This window comes from Trichosurus vulpecula, chromosome 2 (genome assembly GCF_011100635.1).
Source record: "Trichosurus vulpecula isolate mTriVul1 chromosome 2, mTriVul1.pri, whole genome shotgun sequence".
Classification (NCBI taxonomy): Eukaryota; Metazoa; Chordata; class Mammalia; order Diprotodontia; family Phalangeridae; genus Trichosurus; species Trichosurus vulpecula.
Genome location: NC_050574.1, coordinates 337,411,106 through 337,418,776, shown reverse-complemented (window position 1 = coordinate 337,418,776; position 7,671 = coordinate 337,411,106).

Sequence of the window (7,671 nt, the reverse complement as noted above, 5' to 3'; positions counted from 1 at the left end):
TGTCTAGGGTCTATTTAGACCTAGCCATTATAATCAGTAGGGCAGCTAGATGGCCCAGGGGATAAAACACTGGGCCTGGAGTCAGGAAGACATGAGTTCAAATGTGGCCTCAGACATTTATTATCTGTGTGACCCCAGACAAGTCACTTAACCTTGTTTGCCTCAGTTTTCTCATATGTAAAATGAACTGGAGAAGGAAATGACAAACCACTCCAGTATCTTTGCCAAGAAAACCCCAAATGGAGTCATGAAGGGTCAGACACAACTGAAGTGACTGAACAACATAGTGGCCTAAGTGAACTAGTCTACACACACTGAGTCACTAATTAACTGGGTTCGACTATAGGACAGAAGTTCCAAAGATGAGCTGATTAATTTCTCATGGGCTTGTGCTGGGTAATGGAAGAGTTGAGTGCATACTACAAGGTCTCAGGTCCTGTGTGGAGGGTCCTGGTCCAGGTGCAGAAGATCAAGTCAGCGTTGGCAGGCAGATGGTGAGATGGCCTCGTGTTTGGGGAGATGAAATGAAGCCTAGCACGGAAATATGATATAGTAATGACTGGGAACTTCAATTATCCGTACATCTCCCGCAGTTTTGTCCCTGACAAAAGCAGAACCTCTAATAACTTTTTTGCTTTTCTTAATGATGACTTCATCCTTTAAAATGGAGGATGAAGGGGGGAAATTCAGTGCTATATTTGAACTTCACTAATTGAGAAAAATTGGTTCCTCAGTGGTGGAAATGATGAAAGTATCAAGGGAAGTGACCACTCAGTAAGTTAATAAGTGTTTATTAAGTGCCTACTATGTGGCACTGTACTAAAGCTGAGGATATAAAGACAGGTGAAAAATAGTTCCTGCCCTCAAGGAGACAGTATATAAACTGGAGATAATCAACAGAGAAAAGGTGCTAGCATTAGTGGGGATCAGGAAAAGCTTCTTTTAGAAAGTAAGATGTTAGCTGGGCTTTGAAGGAAGTCAGGCAGGCCAGGAGGTGGAGAGGAGGAGGAAGAATATTCCAGGTATGGGGGACAGCTGGTGAAAATGCCCAGGGTTGGGAGACAGTGTGTGTTGTGAGAGGAACCAGTGTTACTGCATCACAGAGAATGTAGAGAGGGATTGTGAGATTTAAGAAGACTGGAAAGGGGGTGGGGCAAAGCAGGGAGTGGGGACCAGGTGATGAAGGGCTTTAAATACCAAATAAAGGATGTTATAATTTATTCTGGATTTGGTAGTTTGTTGAATAAAGGAATAATGTGGTCACACCTGCATTTTAGGAAGATTAATTAGACAATAGACTAGAGAGGAAAGAGACTTGAGAGAGAGACTAACCAGAAGGCTGTTGCCAAAGACCAGGTGTGAGGTGATAAGGACTCGCACCTGGGCAGTAGCCCTGTCTGAGGAGATGGCAGGGGACATTTAAGAGAGAGATGTTCCAAAGGTACAATTGACAGATTGGATACAAGCTAGTAAGGTAGAGTTAGGAGTTCAGAATGACACCTAGGTTGTTAGCCTGGGGAAACTGGGAAGATGGTGGTACCCTTAAAGGTAACAGGAAAATTAGGAAGAGGGTAGGGCCTGGAGGAATAGATAATGAGTTCAGTTTTGGACATGTTGAGTTTAAGATGTCTACGAGACATCCAATTCAAGATGTCCAATAGGAAATTGGAGATCAGGAGAGAGGTTAGAGCTAGACAAATAGATCTGGCAGTGATCTACCTAGAGATAATAATTGAAACCATGGGAGCAGATATGAGATCACCAAGTGAAATAGAATAGAAAGGGAAGAGAAAAGGACCCAGGACAGAGCCCTGGAAGATACCCATTGTTAGTGGCTAAGACCTGGGTAAATGTCCAGCAAAGCAACCTGAGAAGGATCAGTCAGACAGGTGGGAGGAGAACCAGGAGAGAGCAGGGTCATGATAACCTAGAGATAAAAGGGTATGAAGGAGACATCTCAAAGGCTGAAGAGAGATCAAGAGAATGAGGACTGGTAAAAGGACATTAGGTTTGGCAGTTAGATCATTGGTAACTTTGGAGGGAGCAGTTCCAGTTTAATGATGAGGTCAGAAACCAAACTGCAGAGAGTTAGGACCTTAGAGAGTGAGAAAAGAGGAAGTGGAAGCAGTGATTATAGATGATTTTCTCAAGAAGTACAGCTACAAAAGGGAGAGGAGAGAGGAGACAACAGCTAGTAGGACTAGATGGATTTTTGACGTGGGTATTTTTTTTCTTTTTTCTTTTTTTTGTTTGTTTATTTAATTTATTTAATATTTTAGTTTTCAGCATTGATTTTCACAAGAGTTTGAATTACAAATTTTCTCCCTATTTCTTCCCTCCCCCCCACTCTAAGATGCATATATTCTGGTTGCCCCGTTCCCCAGTCAGCGCTCCCGTCTGTCACCCCACTCCCCCGCTCATCCCCTTTTCCCTTACTTACTTGTAGGGTAAGATAAATTTCTATGCCCCATTGCCTGTATATCTTATTTCCTAGTTGCATGAAAAAAACTTTTTTTTTGAACATCTGTTTTTAAAACTCTGAGTTTCAAATTCTCTCCCCTCTTCCCTCCCCACCCACCCTCCCTAAAAAAGCAAGCAATTCGACATAGGCCACATGCTTATCATCATGTAAAACCCTTCCATAATACTCATGTTGTGAAAGACTATATATTGCTCCTTCCTATCCTATCCCCCTTTATTGAATTTTGTCCCTTGACCCTGTCCCTTTTTGAAAGTGTTTGTTTTTGATTACCTCCTCCCTCTGTCTGCCCTCACTTCTATAATCCCCCCTTTTTATCTCCTTCCTCCGTCTTTCCTGTGGGGTAAGATACCCAATTGAGTGTGTATGTTATTCCCTCCTCAGGTCAAATCCAATGAGAGCAAGAATCACTCATTCCCCCTCACCTGCCCCCTCTTCACTTCCTACAGAACTGCTTTTTCTTGCTACTTTTATGTGAGATAATTTTTTTCCACATTTTTTTATTTATTTAACATATTTAGTTTTCAGCATTGATTTTCACAAGACTTTGAATTACAAATTTTCTTCCCATTACTACCCTCCCCCCACTCCAAGATGGCGTATATTCTGGTTGCCCTGTTCCCCAGTCAGCCCTTCCCTCTGTCACCCCACTCCCCTCCCATCCCCTTTTCCCTTCCTTTCTTGTAGGGCAAGATAAATTTCTACGCCCCATTGCCTGTGTATCTTATTTTCTAGTTGCATGTAAAAACATTTTTTTTTTGTTTTTGAACATCTATTTTTAAAACTTTGAGTTCCAAATTCTCTCCCCTCTTCCCTTCCCACCCACCCTCCCTAAGAAGTCAAGCAATTCAACATAGGCCACGTGTGTATCATTATGTATAACCCTTCCATCATACTCATGTTGTGAAAGACTTACTATATTTTGCTCCTTCCCAACCCATCCCCCTTTATTAAATTTTCTCCCTTGACCCTGTCCCCTTTCAAAAGTGTTTGTTTTTTACTACCTCCACCCCCATCAGCTCTCCCCTCCTTCATCCCCCCCATTTTTTTATCTTCTTCCCTCTTCTTTCCTATGGGGTAAGATTCCTAATTGGGTATGTATGGTATTCCCTCCTTAGGCCAAATCTGATGACAGCAATGTTCACTCATTCCCCCCCACCTGCCCTCTCCCCTCCTCCCACAGAACTGCTTCCTCTTACCACCTTTATGCGAGATAATCCACCCCATTCTATCTCTCCTTATCTCCCTCTCTAAGCATGTTCCTCTCTCATCCTTTAATTTGATTTTATTTCTTTTAGATATCTTCCCTTCATCTTCAACTCACCCTGTGTCCTCTCTCTCTCTCTCTCTCTCTCTCTCTCTCTCTCTCTCTCTCTCTCCATATATATATATATACACACAGACATATACATACATACACATTCACCCATATATATACATAAACATATATGTATGCATATTCCCTTCAGCTACCCTAATACTGAGGTCTCATGAATCATACTTGTCATCTTTCCATGTAGGAGTGTCAACAAAACAGTTCACCTTTAGTAAGTCCCTTGCAATTTCTTTTTCTTGTTCTTTTTCTTGATTACCTTTTCATGCTTCTCTTGATTTTTGTGTTTGAAAGTCAAATTTTCTATTCAGTTCTGGTCTTTTCACTGAGAAAGCTTGAAGGTCCTCTATTTTATTGAAAATCCATATTTTGCCTTGGAGCATGATACTCAGTTTTGCTGGGTAGGTGATTCTAGGTTTTAATCCTAGCTCCATTGACCTCCGGAATATCATATTCCAAGCCCTCCGATCTCTTAATGTAGAGGCTGCCAGATCTTGGGTTATCCTGATTGGGTTTCCACAATACTCAAATTGTTTCTTTCTGGCTGCTTGCAGTATTTTCTCCTTGATCTGGGAGCTCTGGAATTTGACAACAATATTCCTGGGAGATTTCTTTTTGGGATCTATTTGAGGAGGTGATCGATGGATTCTTTCAATTTCTATTTTGCCCTGTGGCTCTAGAATATCAGGGCAGTTCTCCCTGATAATTTCTTGAAAGATGATATCTAGGCTCTTTTTTTGATCATGGCTTTCAGGTAGTCCAATAATTTTTAAATTCTCTCTCCTGGATCTATTTTCCAGGTCAGTGGTTTTTCCAATGAGATATTTCACATTGTCTTCCATTTTTTTATTCCTTTGGTTCTGTTTTATAATATCTTGATTTCTCATAAAATCACTAGCTTCCACTTGGTCCAATCTAATTTTTAAGGTAGTATTTTCTTCAGTGTTCTTTTGGACCTCCTTTTCCATTTGGCTAATTCTGCCTTTCAAGGTATTCTTCTCCTCATTGGCTTTTTGGAGCTCTTTTGCCATTTGAGTTAGTCTATTTTTTAAGGTGTTATTTTCTTCAGTATTTTTTGGGGGTCTCCTTTAACCAGTCCTTGACTTGTTTTTCATGGTTTTCTCACATCCTTCTCATTTCTCTTCCCAATTTTTCCTCTACTTCTCTAACTTGCTTTTCCAAATCCTTTTTGAGCTCTTCCATGGTCTGAGACCAGTTCATGTTTTTCTTAGAGGCTTTTGATGTAGGCTCTTTGACTTTGTTGACTTCTTCTGGCTGTATGTTTTGGTCTTCTTTGTCACCAAAGAAAGATTCCAAAGTCTGGGTCTGAATCTGAGTCTGTTTTCTCTGCCTGGCCATGTTCCTAGCCAACTTACTTGACCCTTGAGTTTTTTGTCAGGATATGACTGCTTGTAGAGTATAGAGTACTTTGTCCCAAGCTTGAGGGGCTGTGCTGTTGTTTTCAGAGCTATTTCTACACAGCAAGCTCTGCAACATCAGCCCTACTCCTCCCCCAAGAACTGCCAACCCAGACCGGACTCAGATCTAAGCTGGCTCTGCACTCCTGCTCAGATCCGCTACTTAATTCCTCCCACCAGGTGGGCCTGGGGCTGGAAGCAACTGCAGCTCTGGAAGCAGCCTCAGAGGTGCACTACCTCTGCAGCACTCCCCGCCCTGGGGCGGTGGCTGAACTGAGAACTCCTTTCACTCTGTCCCAGCGGCTTTTCTCACTAACCTTCTCTGTTGTCTTTGGTGTTTGTGGGTTGAGAAGTCTGTTAACTGCCACAGCTCAGTGATTCAGGGCACTAGGGCCTGTTCGGCCCAACTCCCAGTCTGGTTGGTCCAGGCACAGCTCATGCTGGGCTCTGCTCTGCTCCACTCCCAGTTCCTTGCGATAGACCCTTCCTAGCAACCATCCAGGCTGTCCTGGGCTGGAGCCCTGCTTCCCTCTGCTATTTCATGGGTTCTGCAGTTCTAGAATTTGTTCAGAGCCATTTTTTTATAGGTGTTTGGAGGGACCTGGGGGGGAGCTCACACAAGTCCCTGCTTTCCAGCTGCCGTCTTGGTTCCGCCCCCTGACATAGGGTTTTTTTGAGGATGGAGAAGACATGAACATGTTTGTAGGCAGGGATGTAAACACTAGACAGGGAGAGGGTGAAGAATAAAGAAAGCAGTGATGATAGAGAGGGTAATCTATCAGAGAAGACAGAACAGAATAGGATCACTTGTGTATGTAAAAGGATTCCAGGGGTGGGTAACCTATGGCCTCAAGGCCACATGTGGCTCTCTAGGTCCTCAAGTGCAGCTCTTTGACTGAATCCAAGTTCTGTGAAGTTTGGATTTAGTCAAAGGGCTGCACTTGAGGACCCTAGAGGCCATATGTGATCTCCAGGCCACAGGTTCCCTATCCCTGATCCATTACACTATGATGCTTAAGACTCTCTTATTCCTTCAGCTGTCCACGTTTACCACATTCCTAACTAGATAAAAAAACCCCTACAAAATGTTAATCTTCGAAGTTCAGGAATTGAGATAATTCAGAACCTGTTTACGTTTGTATCAAAGGAATAACCCATTTCCCCCCACCACTTTGAGGTTACAGCATGCTTTTCTCCTCATAGTCCTGCAAGAAAAAGCACTTACCACTTTTTTTCCTCTAAAGCTCTTGCACACATTAAATACGATTAAAGTTTGACTCTGTCCTTGGAGCCTAAAATCCCAGAGGGAGAAACAAGAAAGATTTTCAGAAAAGGCTCACTCTCAAGTAATCTTATAACCCTGTTCTATTGGGGCCCCAGTGTCATAGAGAACCACGATAAAATGGTAGATGAGGTAGGAGCTGATAATGGAATAAAGTGCATATTGAGCCAAAATGGAAAGGGAAGAAGAGATGCATTAAGCTATCTGTTGTAATCTTGAAGATCTGTAAGAACCAACTCCTTCACGCCAAGGTACAAATGTGAGCTTCTTGTTTCTGTGAGAGCTTTGTTCCAACCTCATAACAACTTTCCTTCATTTCTCACTTGCAAAGCACAAGAGAGACATCAACCTTCCCAATCCATGAATTAGTTCCAAACATCAGTGATAATAATGATAACGGATGGTAATATAATCCTTCAGAGTTTGCAGATTGTTGTGCATATGTTCTTATGTGATCCTCATCACAACCCTGTGGGATAGATACAATACAGGTAGTATTACCCTCATTGTATTAGTGAGGGTACAAACTTTGAGAGATGACTCAAGAGATGGCCATATAACTAGGATGTGTCAGAGGTGGGATTTAAACTCAAGTCTTTCCAAATCTAAGTCTTACCCTACTCAGTCTACTACTCTATGCTGCCTCTCTGAGGAAAGTTACATGTCCTGTAATGCAAACTAATAATAATAATAGCTAGCATTTGTAATATATATATATATGTATATGTATATATATACATATATATGTATATAAAAACTGTACATCATATAATTATATACTATCATATTATGTATAATAATATATATTACCTCCCAAGGTTGTCACAAAGATAAAGTAAGATAATACTTTGTAAACCTTGAAATTATATATAGTATATATGTACAGAAATGCTATTTATTATCACCTTTTTATAGTTGGGGAAACTGAGATAAGGATAGATAAAATGACTTAAAATTATATAGAGTTGTTTATGTATAATTACATATAGATGTTTTATATATAATCATATATAATTATATATTTTAGAGAGATATATAATTTTGTATAGAGAAAGAGGGGTTAAGTGACTGTAAATTATATATAAAATTGTTATGGTAATTAGGATGGGACTTTTTTTACTGTTTTCTCCTTTGGAATGCTGAGGTAATCAAGTACCTT